The 19222-nt window shown below is 40.2% G+C and overlaps 1 pseudogene; it reads right to left on the reverse strand.

Annotated features, from left to right (window-relative positions):
• LOC130682189 (putative bifunctional UDP-N-acetylglucosamine transferase and deubiquitinase ALG13) overlaps positions 1-19222 on the reverse strand; it is a 105981-nt pseudogene that overhangs the window by 65476 nt on the left and 21283 nt on the right.

The following is a 19222-nucleotide window of genomic DNA, read 5'->3' on the forward strand; positions in this document are numbered from 1 at the left end:
ATAGTGATTCTACAACATGTTACTATGCTGATGGACAGTGGCTGTAATGGGGGTTTGTGCAGGGGACTTGGGGTAGGGGAGAGCCTAGTAAACATAATGTTCTTCATGTAATTGTAGATTAATGATAACAAAATTAAAAAGTAAAAAAAAACTTAGTTGCAACACTACAATCCCGGCCTTTTAATTATATACCTTTAAAATGACAAAAATGTAATTATCAGTTGCTCTCTAATGAAGTGTTATAAAACTGACTTGAAAAACATTCTTCACCACTGATGACCCATGACCGAGTGCTTTGCCACCTGCCCTCTAGTACTAAGCCCTAAGTATGAGTCTTGAATCTAAATCAGTCTCAGGTTCAACACGCTGTACATGAAACTGAATGTACTTCCATTCAAACACAAGTAGAAAAAGCAAGCCTTCAATAGGAAGACACACCAATAAAGAAAAATTTTTAACACTGTTTATGATTCTGCCTGTGAGGTACCACCCTAAAAATAGTCAAGAACAAATCTCCACTAATGTTCGTATATACAATACTTGGGTCAATTCAACTTTGAAATCTAAAATCATTTTAGCTATTTTAAGCGGGAGCAAAGAGACTGATAAGTGACTAGGCAAAATCTTTAGGTGATGCTAGGGTAGTAGTTAAAACAAACTCTTAGCAGCAGACTGTTTACCATTTACTGACTAGACAAGTTACTTAACTTCTTTGTCTCAGTTTCTTCCTGTGAAATGCACACACTACAGTTCATAGGACTGTTTGGGAGAATTCAACAAGTTATATACACAAATCATGCAAAACCATACCAAAATCTATTAGTATCGTATACATTTCTAATCACCAAACCCAGTAGTAATGTCTATTTTGAAAGACCTCTCTTCAAACTAGGCTTTTTAAAAACCAAGAAACTTACTCCCTTACTTTTCCAGCAGTCAAAACTGCAATCCTCCCCAAAAACAGTTATTTTGAAGGTACTGGCAATCTAACTACAACAGGATGGTTCTCTAAGAAGCTAGCAATGAGTTACACAGTATGTGATCGTTAAAGAACATTTTTGAAAGCATTCATTTCACACTCAATCTTAACAAATATGTAAAAAATCTTTCTAAGCTAATTTCTCCATGAACAATCCAACCAATTGGCTGGCTGAACACTCCTGCTTAAGCCCAAACAGTAATTTCAAGTTTGACAACTCTTTGGCATGTGTTATCAGGTAAATTATTTTTTCCCCTGTGTTAAGGGTTTCTTAAAGTTGGGTTGGTGATTTAATTTTTCTCATCCTTCTGTCACCCAGAAATAAATTATCTCCACAAATGTTCTCAATTGTTATATTCGAGCATTACATTCAAAAGGGCTACAGTGAGTTACTCTAGTGATTTTACTGTACCTCAAAAGGTTCAGATTTGTGACTGTCTACCAAAACCGAACTCTTTGAGATTCTAAAACACTTGACCTGCATGACTAATAACAAGATCTGCCTTCCCAAGGTCTTCTGTCAAGGAATTCTTGTACCTGTAAACATCCAGAGTAAATGACTCCGTACTGAATGGCTCAGGTACCACCTTTCCTCTACCTATTTGCAGGACAAGCCGGTTGTAACCAAGTCTCTTGATTATCTAAATAGAGAAAACTGAAAAAAACGGGCTTTTTCAACAGGCCACTGTGAAAAACAGCAGTAACAACAAACCCTATGGTCGGTGTTCAGGCCAGAGCACGGGCTGTCCAAAAGAATGACCGAATAAAGTAAGTTTTCCAAAACGACTTTTCCCTGTACTGGGCCCAGCAAGTTAGCTCACTTGGCCGGAATGGACGTAAGCGACCTGGCTGACCAAGCCGTGAAAGAACTGGCCACTCGAGGGGCATGAGATCAGGCAAGGACTCTGAAAAGGGTGTCGAAAACTAGTGAGGAGACCAAGAAATTGGCCCGCTCGGCCTCCCGGATGGGGCTGCGCGAACTATGAGCCCTGAGGAGAAGGCGCGCTCAGGACTCACCGCGCGCCCAAAAACGCCTGCCGCGAGGGCGCCTCAGGCGGCTGGGCGCGGGCGCGGCTCCAGCACGGCGGGGCTGAGCCGAGACGACGCGCCTGGCAGGCCCAGCGGAGCGCGCGGAGGCGGCCGCTGCCCACCACGCGGCCCAAAGCGAGCCAGTGGAGCCGGCGAGAGCAGCCCCGGCCCTCAGGAAGAAGGGGCGAAGTTATTGGGCAGAGAGGCGGAGGCGGAGAATCTGAGGAAAAAAGCCAGGGGCAGGAGAAGGCGCCGGAAAAGGGTGGGGGAGCGATCTGAGGAGGCAGAGGGCCCTGAGGGCCGGGTGGGCCGCAAGAGGGCCCAGCCGGGCGCGGGGAGGAGCTAGCGAAGCGGGCGGTGGCACCTGAGTGAGCGCTGCGATCAGGCCGAGGTTACCGAGGCTAGCGGTGGCAAGCTACAAGCGGCGAGCTCAGCGAACAACGCCGCTGCCCGCCTGCTCGCCTCCTCAACTCACTGGCCGACTGGCGTGCGCCAATACGCACGCGATGAGGTCGTCAAAGCTGATGGTCCCTACAGTAACAAACACTTCGTCGCGCGGGCTCGTTCCCCGAACCGCAACGACCGGATATGACGTACAGAATCCAGGAGCGCAGGGGCCGCGGGGGGTGCGGGAGGCGGAAGTCCGCCACGGCCGCCATAGGGCGATGGAAATCAGATCTTTGGGGCGGGGAGGGTGGAGTCAAAGACTATTTATGGCCCACCAGCCGGCCACTGATGATAACCCTCTGCGTGTATAAGTCACGGCAGCCTCACCAGGAGGAGAAGGAGGAGGGAACTGACAGACTTAATTTAGCTCTTAAAACGTCGTGGTTAAGCAAGAACAGTGAAGCCTCATACCCTATCCTAAGAGTTCACATAATTGGTTGGATACCACAAATCTTTTCAATGATGCTGAGGTTTGGGATTCTTTATCTGTGAACATGTTTCGCCCATATACATTTGAGTGATGGTTTTGCCTCAAGTCTGTTGACTGCAATCCAAAAATAATGCCATTTCAAAGTAATTGGCAATGGTCTCTTACAAATGTGATTCTCAAGAAGTCAGAGCGCTTATGGGGTCCCTGGGAAGCTGCAGAGTCAAACTCCATTAATAAGTTTTGTGTGTAAAATAAGAGGCATTAAGGCCTGAAACCTACATCTATCATTCATTGAACCCATCCATTGAACCATTTAAAATGTAAGGATATGTTAAAGTATGATGAAATTTAAAGTTATACATTAGCCTGAATAAACAGCACAGATAATTACACTCAGGTAGCCAAGTACAGGAGAGGTGATTTATCAAGACTTCTCCTCCCAGCATTAGATCATCAGGTGCTCTTTTTCATTCTAATGTCTTCTTTCTTTCCTGATTAAAATCTCCCTTTAAACCATATTTATGCTTTGTCCTGCCTGATGATATACAGGAAGAAAGCTGTGAGAAGAAATTATTTTGAAAGAGAAAGAGGATTGGAGGTGAATTAGGGCTAAAACATATGCTGAAAAAACCTAGTCTATTTCTGCTGGATTCTTTATATCTTGTAGCTTGTTTAATTGCATTTTTGAGGAGTGGTATTTTGCTATCCTTTTCTTGATGCCAAATTTCAAGAACGAATGATGCAGTGCAGCTAAGGTTCATAATGACAAATGTAGAAAGGCTGTGGTTAAATAGTAAAACATAAGCATACGTATGTTTTCTGCCCAATAAGAGTAATAAACCACGAGTACTTATTAAACTATAAAGACAACAAATATTCCAAAGTATTCTGAAACTCAGAAAGGCCTTTACCTCTTGTGTCTGTAAGATTTTTTCATATATCTGAAAAATATTAAAGGAGCACTGTTTTAATTAGCTCATAGAGTGAATAAACATATATATAAATCAAATAGGCTTCAACTTCCAGAAAATAAGAAAACTGAACTTATAATTTAAATGTGCCAAACTTAAAACATCTTGCACAAGCTGATCCACAAATGTTTTAAGAATCCAAGATTACATAATTAATGGAAAATTTTAGCAAGTCTTTTCTCTGTTATATTAGTGTTAAATATAATACAAGCATGCATTTTATTTTACTTGGGTGTTTTTACTAAACTCATACATGCTTACTGATCAAATAAATTAATGTTACTTTGAAAATGTTTATAATTATGAAAAATAGAAATTTGTTTTCAACTACATTAAATCAGTATTCTGACAAAAGTTATTTCAACAACAACTGTTTTATATTATACCAGCTTGAGGATAATTTCCAAAATCTTTAAGCAACTAAAAGTTGTGGCCTGACATTAAACTGAGTAAATTAATAGTTAATCATAGCACAGCTACTTTGTAAGTAATATGTTGAAACACTGGTTTATACAAAGCATAATGCTAAATTGACATCCTTTTGCTTCATACTTTGAAATGCTATAGAGAAGCTATTATCTTGGAGTTGAGGAATGTGTTTTCACCATTATAAGAAGTTATGAAAAAGATTTGGTGGCTATAGAAAATTCTGTCACGTACATTCTAAAGCTCTGCTAGTCTGTTAAAATGCTTGCATAAATCAGACAGTTCTCAATTATGTACCCTGCACTTTTCTTTTTATAATAAAGGTTAGTGTAATTCCGGGGAGAGGACATCCAGGGGCAAAATACCTAGCTGAAACCGAAATCAGTCAAAGGGAGAAATAAAGTTTAAAACCTATTTATTGTTTACAAACAGCGGTCCGGGGTCGTTTCTCTCCTGCTCCGTCAGAAGCAAGCAAATACCCGTCCTCTCCAGCCTCTCAGGTTCAGATAAGCCCTGGGTTGCCCTCATAATTACCCATTAATATGGAGATGAACTACCTCTCTCCACCCCTTAGGAACCCCTGTTGATATGGAAATGCACTAAAGCCAGGGGAGTGATTCTGGAAATCCTGCAATTTTACCCACAGTTAGTCACATTGGTTAAAATTGAGAATTAATATAGGTGGTTGAGGGTCTTCAATCAGTAACAGTGACAGAGAAGTACAACAGTATATGTGTATGTACTTTGGTTTTTCAAGGAAAAAGAATACTTTTTTTTTCTAAAGCAGAGTTTTGGTTTCCAGACTCCTTTATACTCTTAAAAATTGTTGAGAACCTCAAAGAGCTCTTGGTTATGTGTATTATAATGTGAGTTATAACTATTGATATTTACCATATGATATTAAAAATGAGAAAGTTTAAAAATATTGATTCATTGGAAAGTAGCAATGATGAACACATTGCATGTTAATCTAAATGACCTAATTTTTATGAAAAATAACTATATTATTCAAACCAGAATTTTTCTGAAAAGAATAGGATTGTTTCACATTTTTTTGGCAAATCTCTTTACTATCTGAGCTCACAAAAGAGAAATGGATCCTTGTATCTTCTTCTGCACTTAATCTATTGCATTATCATAGCCTCTGGAAAATACAGTACGCTCATGAGAGGATGAGAGTCAAAAAGACAAATAACATTTTAGTATTATAATGAAAATCATTTTGACCTCACAGATCCTCTAAAAGAATATGAGAGAGTATGACAAAGGACATTTTAGAAAGTGAATTTTATTTGCTTTGGTTTATAATACCTGAGGCTGAAACAAAGCTATAAAATATATTAGTGTTTACAGTACTCCCTCAGTTTAAACAGTCTTGTTTCCTTTATTTAGTAATGAATATTTCCTCCTACAGTATGAAAGGTCATTCTTTAAGTGTAATCTTGCCTAGATAGAGATTCTATGTCTTACAAGACTAATTTTCTATGATTTAAGTTACCTTTAAATATACAAACAAAACAGAATGAACATATCAGTAGTAGACTTATAGACACTGAGAAGTGGCTGGTGGTTATCATGGGAGAGGGGTTGGGGTAAGTGGGTAGGGTGAGGGTGTTAGGCTGGAGGAAGGAAAAAGAAGGACATGCAAACAGAACAGGGAGATGCCATAGGGGGAGAACAGACCAGACCCCAAGGTCCGTGCCTTATATGGAAAGGGGACAGCACTTCCTGAATTCCATCCTTCTGAAGTGCCAACTAAGACCCGGATGTCAGCCTCCTCCCTCTGGGAAGGAAAAAAGTTTCTAGTTGTCTATTATGTCACCTTTAGCCAATCATACCTCTCCACACCCCCTAGGATAGTTTGCCCACTCCTCCCCCTCCTAATCCCTTATAAGCCCCCACCTCCCTGACCAGGTGTGACTTCCCTGGCCTGTGACAGGAAGGCCACGGAACCTCGCCCCAGGGCATTCAAATAAAGTACCTGGCCCTTTGTTGCCTCTCTCTGCCTGCTTACTTCGGCTAAAATTTATCTTACAAGGGGGATAAGGGGACACCAAATCTCAATTGTAATATGTTGGTCCTGGGGATGGAAGTGCAGCATGGAGAATGTAGTCCGTGGTTCTGTAACATCTTTCAATGTTAATAACTGCATTAGTTGGGGTGAGGATTTAATGTGTGTAACTATTGAATCACTGAGTTTTATACTTGGAACCAATATAATATTGTATATCAACTATACTTCAATAAAAAATTAAAATTAATAAGTTGCCTTTATCATGTCCTTAATAATTTAAGGGGAGAAAACCCCAGAGCACAGAGGCTCTTCACTTACAATAGTATTTTATTCTGTTTCTTTTCAAATCTTTATTTGTACAGTAATCCCCATCTCATCCATGGTTTCACTTTCTACAGTTTGTTATCCGCTGTTTATTATGGTCCAGAAGCAGATTATCCTGCTGACATATCTTTAAGAAATTAGGTAACCTAGCCTGAACTTTTAAAATGCCGTTGAAATAAAAATATTGATTAGTAAAACATAGAGGAAAAAATCTTTTTTGTCTCTTTATCTTTCTAGGTTCTCCTCCTGGAACCTTGCAAATTTAGACTGGCAAAAGACAGATCAACAAGAGAAAAGCAAACAGAAGTTTATTAATATGTGCATTATGCCTACATTGTTCTCGTCACTTCATCTCATCATGTAGGAATTTTATCATCTCACTTATTGCAAGAAGGGTGAGTACAGTACAATAAGATATTGTGAGAGGGACCACATTCACATAATTTTATTACAGTACATTGTTGTAATTATTGTTAATTATTCTTAATCTGTACTGTGACTAATTTATAAGTTAAACTTTATCATGGATATGTAAATACAGGAAGAAACAGTATATATAGGGTTTAGTACTGTCGAGAGTTTCTGGCACCCACTTGAGGTTTAGGAATCCCCCACCAGTAAGGGGGACTGCTGTGCTTTGATTAAATTGGTTTTTCACTCATGAGCCTGTCTAATAACGTGCTCAAATCTCTGGAAACTCTTGATTTTGCCTTCCCAAAATCAGTTCCTAAATTTAGAACAAATAAAATTTTCAGGGCATACTTTATACCTAAAATGCAATTTTATACATAAAACCATGAATACTTCTCAGAGGGCCTCTGGAATCACCGAGATTTGCTATCCTTATAAAGAGAGATATTGGGAAAGAGTTATGTTTGTTTAATGTATTACTACTATCAAGTCGCATGGGAAGAGCTATCAGATCAAGAGACATTCAACCTCCCCTAAATTAAGTTTATTTTGACAAAATATTATTACATAAACATTTCAGAAATTATATGCTTTATGGGAAGTCCCTGATGATTTGTCAGTGCCCTCCCGGTCCTTCAGAGGTAATACTGTTTTGCCTTCAGGGGTAACCCTCAACTCACCTCATCAAAACTCTTAAGAAACTGTTATATACTGTACTCCAATACTGAATTTAACTTCTCTCTATTAACATAGCATTGGAAACAGTAATAAATTAACTACAGCCATTAAATCTGTTAATGTTATTGTTTACTCTAAAACTTACCTGATGCTTCTACCATAAACTACTAGAATTTGTATCTTCAACAAAGAACAGTTTCAGAACCTCATAGAAAAGAACCATACCAAGTACTTCAAGGGATTGGAACTTCAAAGAATAGACTTGGGGTTCAGGGTTCTGAAACGATTTTGTTAGGAAGGAAAGGACTTGGCTTGGTGTCGCTGGGAAATCAGATATAGTGAGATGAGAGACCAAAGTTAAGAAAGCAAAGTTTTCAGTGCACTCTGAATAGAGTAACAGAGCAGGCCTGCCTATGGTGAGACAGGCCAGGATGCTCATTCTGAGGCTTCTTTTATGTGGTTTTGGCAGGGCAGAGAGGTCCTTCCTTGAGAGCTGTTGGCTCTCTAAGGTTGTTCTGATTGGCGAAATGGGGGCTGTGCTGTGTCTGTGCTTCTGATGTTTCTTATCTGGGGGGACCCTGGACATTTCCTGAGTCACTCTTGGACCCTATGGCTTCATCTGATTAACTCTCTGAGTCCTTTTTTCTTTCTGGTTCTATTTGATCAACTCCCTGCGTCATCTTTGGGGGGCCATTTCTCCTTTGCATCCTGCTCATTTCTGTCTTTCTGCCTAACAATATCACTTAGATAACGTTCAGAGCATACCAGTGAACTGAGGCAACATTTCCAGGGCTCTTTCAAAATCCAATAAAAGACGCAAACCACTATAGAATCAGATAACCAGGCAGAAAGTTGCATGTTGTAAAACATTTGTTTTTAATCTCTGCTTTGTGGGTCCATTATGTTCTTGAAAAGTTGCCAAAACTTGCCTCTCCCTTTCCTCCCCCTCTTCACAAATGTTGATGCCAATTACCTTACTTTCAGGGACACCAAAATTATTTCTGGGCTACACAAGTCAAATCTTGGGTTAAAATAATAGTACAAAATTATGAGTCAATTTTGGGAGAACCATAAAGAAAATGGTTTAATTTTAAAGGGTAACAAAATACCCCACCCCAAAATATGGTGCTTTGAGATAAGGATTGTTTTAAGCTGAAGGCTATTGGGAAGAAGCAGATACATGAGAAAAACACTCTGCTTACCTTTATTTGCCTAGAAGTAATCATAAAGGTGTTCCCTACACTCTACCAGGAAGGAAGAAGATAACCACCAGAGATAATTCTACATAGGAATACCATAGGAATCTACATATCTACATAGCAAACTTTGCCAATTAACACTTAGGATCCATTTCTCCCATTTGTTTACCTTCCAACAATTTGCCACCCAAGAAATTCACAGTCCTCTTCCTTTGTCGTGTCTCTTCTCTTCTTTTTTTCAATGTAAATTTTATTTCAATGAGATTATGATGAGGTTTAGTTTGGGCAGTTCTTTCCTTGAAACTTACCTTCCCTTCCCTGGCTGCACCAACTATTTTTTTTTTTGGTACCATTAATTTAAATTAAATGAAGAACATTATGTTTACTAGACTCCTCCCTTCACCAAGTTCCCCACGAATACCCCTTCACAGTCACTGTCCATCAGTGTAGTAAGATGCTGTAAAATCACTACTTGTCTTCTCTATGTAGCACAGCAATCCCTGTGCCCCCCTATACTATACATGCTAATTGTAATGCCCCCTTTCTTTTCCCCCAACTTTATCCCTCCCATCCCAACCATCCACCCCAGTCCCTTTGCCTTTGGTAACTGTTAGTCCCTTCTTGGGTTCTGTGATTCTGCTGCTGTTTTGTTCCTTCAGTTTTCATTTGTTCTTATACTCCACATATGAGTGAAATCATTTGGTATTTGTCTTTCTCTACCTGGCTTATTTCACAGAGCATAATACCTCTAGCTCCATCCATGCTGTTGCAAATGGTAGGATCTGTTTTTTTCTTATGGCTGAGTAATATGCCATTTTGTATATGTGCCACCTCTTCTTTCTCCATTCATCTACTGATGGACATTTAGGTTGCTTCCATATCTTGTCTACTGTAAATAGTGCAGCGATAAACAGAGGGGTGCATCTGTCTTTTTCAAACTGGAGTGCTGCATTCTTACGGTAAATTCTGGGTCATTTCTATTTTGAGCATTTTGAGGAACCTCCATACTGGTTTCCACAATGGTTGAAATAATATACATTCCCACCAACAGTGTAGGAGGGTTCCCCTTTCTCCACAATCTCGCCAACATTTGTTGTTTTTTGTCTTTTCGATGGGAGCCATTCTTACTGGTGTGAGGTGATATCTCATTGTGGTTTTAATTTGCATTTCTCCGCTAATTAGTGATGTGTATCATCTTTTCACCTATCTGTTGGCCATATGAATTTCTTCTTTGGAAAACTGTCTGTTCAGCTCCTCTGCCCATGTTTTAATTGGATGATATGCTTTTTGTTTGCTGAGGCGTGTTAGCTCTTTATATACTTTGGATGTCAAGCCCTTATCGGATATGTCATTTATAAATATATTCTCCCATACTGTAGGATACCTTTTTGTTCTATTGATGGTGTCCTTTGCTGTACAGAAGCTTTTCGGCTTCATATAATCCCACTTATTCATTTTTGCTTCTGTTTCCCTTTCCCATGGAGATATGTTCAAGAACAGGTCACTCATGTTTATGTGTAAGAGATTTTTGCCTGCGTTTTTTTTTAAAGAGTTTTATGGTTTCATGACTTACGTTCAAGTCCTTTGATCCATTTTGAATTTACTTTGGTGTATGGGGTTAGACAGTGATCCAGTTTCATTCTCTTACATGTAGCTGTCCAGTTTTGCCAGCACCATCTGCTGAAGAGACTGTAATTTCCCCATTGTATGTCCATGGCTCTTTATCAAATATTAATTTGACCATATATGTCTGGGTTAATGTTTGGAGTCTCTATTCTGTTCCATTGGTCTGTGACTCTGTTCTTGTGCCAGTACCAAATTGTCTTGATTACTGTGGCTTTGTAGTAGAGCTTGAAGTTGGGGAGTGAGTTTCCCCTCCCCCCCACTTTGTTCTTCCTTCTCAGGATTGCTTTAACTATTCGGGGTCTTTGGTGGTTCCATGTGAATTTTTGAACTATTTGTTCCAGTTCATTTGAAGAATGCTGTTGGTAATTTGATAGGGATTGCATCGAATCTGTATATTGTTTTGGGAAGGATGGCAATTTTGACAATATTAATTCTTCCTAGCCAGGAGCATGGGATGACTATACATTTTTTAGTGTCTTCTTTAATTTCTCTTAAGAGTGTCTTACAGATTTCAGGGTATAGGTCTTTCACTTCCTTGGTTAGGTTTATTCCTAGGTATTTTATTCTCTTTGATGCTATTGTGAATGGAATTGTCTTCCTGATTTCTCTTCCTATTAGTTTATTGTTAGTGTATAGGAAAGCCACAGATTTCTGTGTGTTAACTTTGTATCCTGCAACTTTGCTCTATTCCAGCATCAGTTCTAGTAGTTTTGAAGTGGAGTCTTTAGGGATTTTTATGTACAGTATCATGTCATCTGCAAATAGTGACAGTTTAACTTCTTCTTTACCAATCTGGATTCTATCCTTGCATCCCTGGGAAGAATCCCACTTGGTTTTGGTATTAGGGTGATGTTGGCTTCATAGAATGACTTTGGGAGTATCCCCTCCTCTTGTGTTTTTTGGAAAACGTTCTTTGTTTTGTCTAATTGTCATGGTTAGGACCTCCAGGAGAATGTTGAATAACAGTAGGGAGAGTGGGCATCCGTGTCTTGCTCCCAATCTCAGAGGAAAAGCTTTCAGCTTCTCGCTGTTCAGTATGATGTTGGCTTTGGGTTTATCATATACGGCCTTTATTGTGTTGAGGTACTTGCCCTCTATACTCATTTTGTTGAGAGTTTTTATCATGAATAGATGTGGAATTTTGTCGAATGCTTTTTCAGTATCTATGGAGATGATCATGTATATTTTTTGTCCTTCTTTTTGTTGATGTCGTGGATGATGTTGATGAATTTTCGAATGTTGTACCAACCTTGCATCCATGGGATGAATCCCACTTGGTTTTGGTATTAGGGTGATGTTGGCTTCATAGAATGAGTTTGGGAGTATTCCCTCCTCTTGTATTTTTTGGAAAACTTTAAGGAGCATGGGTAATATGTCTTCTCTGTATGTCTGAAAAAATTCCGAGGTAAATCCATCTGGCCCGGGAATTTGTTCTTGGGTAGTTTTTTGATTACCACTTCTATTTCGTTGCTGGTAATTGGTTTGTTTAAGTTTTCTGTTTCTTTATGGGTCAGTCTTGGAAGGTTGTATTTTTCTAGGAAGTTTTCCATTTCTGCTAGGTTCTCCAGCTTGTTAGCATATAGGTTTTCACAGTAGTCTCAAATAATTCTTTGTATTTCTCTGGGGTCCATCATGATGTTTTCTGCCTCGTTTCTGATTATGTTGATGTGTGTTGATTCTCTTTTTCTCTTAATAAGTCTGTCTAGAGGCTTATCTATTTTGTTTATTTTCTCAAAGAACCAGCTCTTAGTTTCATTGATTTTTTTCTTCTGTATTAATCTTCTCAATTTTACTTATTTATTCTCTGATCTTTATTATGTCCCTCCTTCTTCTGGCCTTCGGCCTCATTTGTTCTCCTTTTTCCAATTTGATAATTGTGACATTAGGTCCTTTCCTCTTAAAACTGATTTCACAGCATCCCGCAGTACTAGGGGCTTTGTGTTGTTGTTATCATTTGTTTCCATATCTTGCTGGATCTCCATTCTAATTTGGTCGTTGGTCCATTGATTATTTAGGAGCATGTTGTTAAGCCACTGTGTGTTTGTGAGCCTTTTTGCTTTCTTTGTACAATTTATTTCTGGTTTTATACCTTTGTGGTCTGAAAAGTTGGCAGGTGGGATTTCAATCTCTTTGAAATTACTGAGACACTTTTTGTGGCCTCCTATGTGGTCTATTATGGAGAACGTTCCATGTGCACTGAGAAGAATGTGTATGCTGTTGCTTTTGGATGTAGAGTTCTATAGATGTCTGTTAGGTCCATCTATTCCAGTGTGTTGTACAGTGCCTCTGTGTCCTTACTTATTTTCTTTCTGGTGGATCTGTCCTTTGGAGTGAATAGGTGTGTTGAAGTCTCCCAAAATGAACGCATTGCATTCTATTTCCTCCTTAATTCGGTTAGTATTTGTTTCACATATGTTTGTGCTCCTACGTTGGGTGCATATATATTTATAATGGTTACATACTACTGTTGGACTGACCCCTTTTTCATTATGTGAAGTCCTTCTTTACCTCTTCTCACTTTCTTTGTTTTGAAGTCTATTTTGTCTGATACTAGTACTGCAACACCTGCTTTTTTCTCTCTGTTGTTTGCTTGAAATATCTTTTTCCATCCCTTGACGTTAAGTCTGTGCATGTCTTTGGGTTTGAGGTGAGTCTCTTGTAAGCAGCATATAGATGGGTCTTTCTTTTTTATCCATTCTATTACTCTGTGTCTTTTGATTGGTGCATTCAGTCCATTTACATTTTGGGTGATTATTGAAAGATATGTACTTATTGCCATTGCAGGCTTTAAGTTTGTGGTTACCAAGGTTTCAAGGTTAGCCTCTTTACTATATTACTGTCTAACTTAACTCACTTATTGAGCTATTATAAACAGAGTCTGAGGATTCTTTATTTCTCTCCCTTTTTATTCCTCCTCCTCCATTCTTCATATGTTGGTTGTTTTGTTCTGTGCTCTTTTTAGGAGTGCTCCCATCTAGAGCAGTCCCTCTAAGATACCGTGTAGTGTAGAGGTGGTTTGTGGGAGGCAAATTCCCTCAACTTTTACTTGGCTGGGAATTGTTTAATCCCTCCTTCATAATTAAACGATAATCGTTCTGGATACAGTATTCTTGCTTCGAGGCCCTCTGTTTCATTGCATTAAGTATATCATGCCATTCTCTTCTGGCCTGTAAGGTTTCTGCTGAGAAGTCTGATGATAGCCTGATGGGTTTGCCTTTGTAGGTGACCTTTTTTTCCTCTCTCCCTGTCTTTAATACTTTGTCCTTGTCTTTGATCTTTGCCATTTTAATTATTATGTGTCTTGCTGTTCCCCTCCTTGAGTCCCTTGTTGTGGGGGTTCTGTGTGCTTCTGTTGTCTGAGAGGCCATTTCCTCCCCTAGTTTGGGGAAGTTTTCAGCAATTATTTCTTCAAAGACACTTTCTATCCCTTTTTCTCTCTCTTCTTCTGGTACTCCTATGATGCAAATACTCTTCTGTTGCGATTGGTCACACAGTTCTCTTAATATTCTTTCAATCCTGGAGATCCTTTTATCTCTCTTTGTGTTAGCTTCTCTGCATTCCTTTTCTCTGATTTCTAGTCCATTAATGGTCTCTTGCATCTCGTTCATTCTGCTTTGAACCCCTTCCAGAGATTGTTTTACTTCTGTATTCTCTATCCTTAGTTCTTGCATATTTCTCTGCAAGTCCATAAGCATGGTTATGACTTTTGTTTTGAATTCTTTTTCAGGAAGATTGGTTAAATCTATCTCCCCAGATTCCTTCTCAGGGGAGGATGTGGAAGTTGTCTGGGTTAGTCTGGTCTGGATCAAATTTTTTTCCCTTTTCATGTTGATAGATGCAGTGGTATGCTATTGACGCATCTGTCACCTGGGAGAGCCAAGACCCTTTCCACTTGCTCCTGGCCTTTCTGTACGGGTACAACGGCAACCCCTAGCAGCCTGTGTTTGCCAGTTGCATGTAGACTGTGTCTCTGTGTCTTGCCCGGCTGGTATGGAGGAAGCTCCCTTGCTGTGGGCGTCGCCAGCCTCAGGCTGCTACTCTGCTATGGCAGGGTGCTGGGGGAACAGACAGGGGGCCGTTTATCACTGTGACGGGTCTCAGAGCTGCTGCCCAGGGGGTTAGGGCATCCAGCGTTCCCTGGGATTCCCAGCTGCTGGGCTAAGTGTCCCGGGGTGCTTCAGTACAGCTGTGGGGTCCCTGTCCATTTAGGACTTTGAAAAAGCACACGCTTTTCTTTGTCCCCAGGCTGCCGGTCACAGGTCTTACTGTCCTGTTTCCCTAGTGTCCAGCACCCCATACACTGTGTGTCTGCACTCTGGGTGCAGATGGCTAGGGCTGGCTATTTATCAGTCCAGGGCCCCCCTCCCTTCCTGCTCTGACTCCTCTCCTCCCGCCAGGAGCTGGGGTGAGGGGCGCTCGAATCCCGCCATTCTGGGGGTTGTATCTTACCCCCTTCACCTGGCGCTGGGTTATCACGGGTGTGGATGTAGTCTGGGGGTTGTCATGTATCTTCTGGTCTCTCTTTTAGGGATAGTTGTATATGTTGTATTTTCAATATATATACGTTTTTGGGAGGAAATTCCCACTGTCCTACTCACACCACCATCTTGGCTCTGCCGCTCGTGTCTCTTCTCTTAAAATGTATTTTTTGTTGAGATGCTATATAAGCTCAAGTTATAACTACCCCTTTAGGTACTCATCATTGAGTACTCCTATATGTGTGCATTAATGCACATATTAATAAACTTCTCTTTGCTTTTTGCTTGTTGATATGTCTTTTGCCAGTCTAAATTTGCAAGGCTCCAGGCTGAGAACCTAGAAATATAAAGGGACAAAAAATATTTTTCCTCTTTGTTTTACTAATCGATATTTTTATTTCAACTGTATTTTAAAAGTTCAGGCTAGGTTACCTAGTTTCTTAAAGATACTAGTGAGTAAAATGAAGAACTTCGTTTACCCGAGTGTGCAAAACAGCTAATAAAACAAAGATTCAAAAAGATATTTAAAAATATATAAGAAGGTGGAGCCAAGATGGTGGCATGAGTAGACAGTGGGAATCTCCTCCCAAAAACATATATATTTTTGAAAATACAACAAATACAACTAATCCTAAAAGAGAGACCAGAAGACACAGGACAACAGCCAGACTACATCCACACCTGTGAGAACCCAGCGCCGGGTGAAAGAGGTAAGATATAAGCCGCAGCCTGGCGGGACCCGCGGCCCCTCACCCCAGCTCCTGGTGGGAGGAGAGGAATCGGAGCAGGGAGGGAGAGGGAGCTCAGCACTGCTGAACACCCAGCCCCGCCATCCCCACCAGAGCGCAGACACAGTGCACGCGTGGGGTTCTGGGTACTAGGGAAGCAGGACAGAAAGACCTGTGAGCCAGTCCTGCGGCCGGCGCCCCTGAGACAAAGAAAAGCGAGTGCTTTTTGAAAGTCTTAAAGGGACAGGGACCCCACAGCTATACATAAGCATCACGGGTCACAGTCCAGCAGCTGGAAATTCCAGGAAACTCCGGGCGCACTAACCCCCTGGGCAACAGCTCTGAGACCCCTCATGGAGGTAAACAGCCAAACAGCCCCCCGTCCATTACCCCTCCAGGGCCCCGCCATAGCAGAGAGCAGCCTGAGGCTGGCTATGACCACAGCAAGGGAGCTTCCTCCATACCGGCCCGGCAAGATACAGAGACCCAGTCTACAGGCAATTTCCCAACACAGGCCACAAGGGGTCGCAGTTGTCCCAGTAAAGAAAGGCCAGGGGCCAAGTGGAAAGAGTCTTGACCCTTCCAGCTGATAGATGCGTCAATAACATTCCACTGCACCTATGAACATGAAAAGGCAAAAAAACTTGATCCAGACAAGACTAACCCAGACAGCTTCGACATCTTCTACATCTTCCCCCAAGAAGGAACCTGGGGAGATAGAGCTAACCAGTCTTCCTGAAAAAGAATTCAAAACAAAAGTCAAAACCATGCTGATGGACTTGCAGAGAAATATGCAAGAACTGAGGTGGGAGGCTACAGAAATTAAACAGTCTCTGGAAGGACTTCATAATAGAATGGACAAGATGCAAGAGGCCATTAATGGACTAGAAAACGGAGAACAGGAACAATGAGAAGCTGATGCAGAGAGAAATAAAAGGATCTCCATGAATGAAAGAATTTTAAGAGAACTGTGTGACCAATGGAAAAGGAACAATATCCTATTTATAGGGGTACCAGACGAAGAGAAGAGAGAAAAAGGGATAGAATATGTCTTTGAAGAAGTAATTGCTGAAAACTTCCCCAAACTAGGGGAGGAAATGGCCATCAGACCACAGAGGTACACAGAACTCCCATGACAAGGGATCCAAGGAGGGCAACACCAAGACACATAATAATTAAAATGGCAAAGATCAAACACAAGGACAAAGTATTAAAGGCAGCCAGAGAGAAAAAAAGGTCACCTACAAAGGAAAACCCATCAGGCTATCATCAGACTTCTCAACAGAAACCCTACAGGCCAGAAGAGAATGGCATGATACACTTAATGCAATGAAACAGGAGGGCCTCGAACCAAGGATACTGTATCCAGCACGATTATCATTTAAATATGAAGGAGGGATTAAACAATTCCCAGACAAGCAAAAGTTGAGGGAATTTGCCTCCCACAAACCACCTCTACAGGGCATCTTACAGGGACTGCTTTAGATGGGAGCACCCTAAAAAGAGCACAGAACAAAACACTCAACATATGAATAAGGGAGCAGAAGGAATAAGAAGGGAGAGAAATAAAGCATCATCAGACCGTGTTTATAATAGCTCAATAAGCAAGTTAAGTTAGACAGTAAGATAGTAAAGAAGCTAACCTTGAACCTTTGGTAACCACAAACTTAAAGCCTGCAATGGCAATAAGTATATACCCTTCAATAATCACCCTAAATGTAAATGGACTGAATGCACCAATCAAAAGACAAAGAATGGATAAAAAAGCAGGACCCATCTATATGCTGCTTACAAGAGACTCACCTCAAACCCCAAGACATGCACGGACTTAAAGTCAAGGGATGGAAGAAGATATTTTATGAAAACAACAGAGAGAAAAAAGCAGGTGTTGAAATAAAAGTATCAGACAAAATAGACTTCAAAATAAAGAAAGTAACAAAAAATAAAGAAGGACATTACATAATGATAAAGGGCTGAGTCCAACAAGAGTATATAACCATTATAAATATATATGTACCCAACACAGGAGCACCAACATATGTGAAACAAATACTAACAAAATTAAAGGAAGAAAAAGGATAAAATGCATTCATTCTGGGAGACTTCAACATAGCAGTCATTCCAAAGGACTGATCCACCAGACGGAAAATAACTAAGGACGCAGAGGCACTGAAAAACACACTAGAACAGATGGACCTAATAGACATCTACGGAACTCTACATCCAAAAGCAATAGATACACATACTTCTCAAGTGCACATGCAACATTCTCCAGAATATACCACACACTCGGCCACAAAAAATGCCTCAGTAAATTCCAAACGATTGAAATCCTACCAACCAACTTTTCATACCACAAAGGCATAAAACTAGAAATAAATTGTACAAAGAAAGCAAAAAGGCTCACAAACACACAGAGGCTTAACAACATGCTCCAAAATAATCAATGGATCAATGACCAAATTAAAATGGAGATCCAGCAATGTATGGAAACAAATGACAACAACAACACAAAGCCCCAACTACTGTGGGATACAACAAAAGCAGTCTTAAGGGGAAGGCATACAGCAATCCATGCATATTTAAAGAAGGAAGATGAATCCCAAATGAATGGTCTAATGTCACAATTATTGAAATTGGAAAAAGAAGAACAAATGAGGCCTAAGGTCAGCACAAGGAGGGACAAAATAAAGATCAGAGAAGAAATAAATAAAGTTGAGAAGAATAAAACAATAGCAAAAATCAATGAAACCAAGAGATGGTTCTTTGAGAAAATTAACAAAATAGATAAGCCTCTAGCCAGTCTTATTAAGAGGAAAAGAGAGTCAACATAAACCAACAGAATCAGAAATGCGAAAGGAAAATTCAGGATGGACCACAAAAAAATACAAAGAATTATTAGAGAGTACTATGAAAACCTAAATGCTAACAAGCTGGGAAACCTAGAAATGGACAACTTCCTAGAAAAATACAACCATCCAAGACTGACCTAGATAGAAACAGAAAATCTTAACAGACCTATTACCAGCAACGAAATTGAAGTGGTAATAAAAAAAACTACCAAAGGACAAAACCCCCGGGTCAGATGGATTTACCTGGGAATTTTATCAGACATACAGAGAAGACATAATACCCATTCTCCTTAAAGTTTTCCAAAAAATAGAAGAGGAGGGAATACTCCCAAACTCATTCTATGAAGTCAACATCATCCTAATACCAAAACCAGGCAAAGAACCTACCAAAACAGAAAACTACAGACCAATATCCCTGATGAATATAGATGCAAAAATACTCAAAAAGAAATTAGGAAACCGAATTCAAAAATACATCAAAAGGACAATACACCATGATCAAGTGGGATTCATCCCAGGGATCCAACGACGGTACAACATTCGAAAATCCATCAACGTCATCCACCACATCAACGAAAAGAAAGACAAAAAACACATGATCATCACCATAGACGCTGAAAAACATTCGAT

The sequence above is a fragment of the Manis pentadactyla genome, chromosome Y (genome assembly GCF_030020395.1).
Source record: "Manis pentadactyla isolate mManPen7 chromosome Y, mManPen7.hap1, whole genome shotgun sequence".
Taxonomy (NCBI): Eukaryota; Metazoa; Chordata; class Mammalia; order Pholidota; family Manidae; genus Manis; species Manis pentadactyla.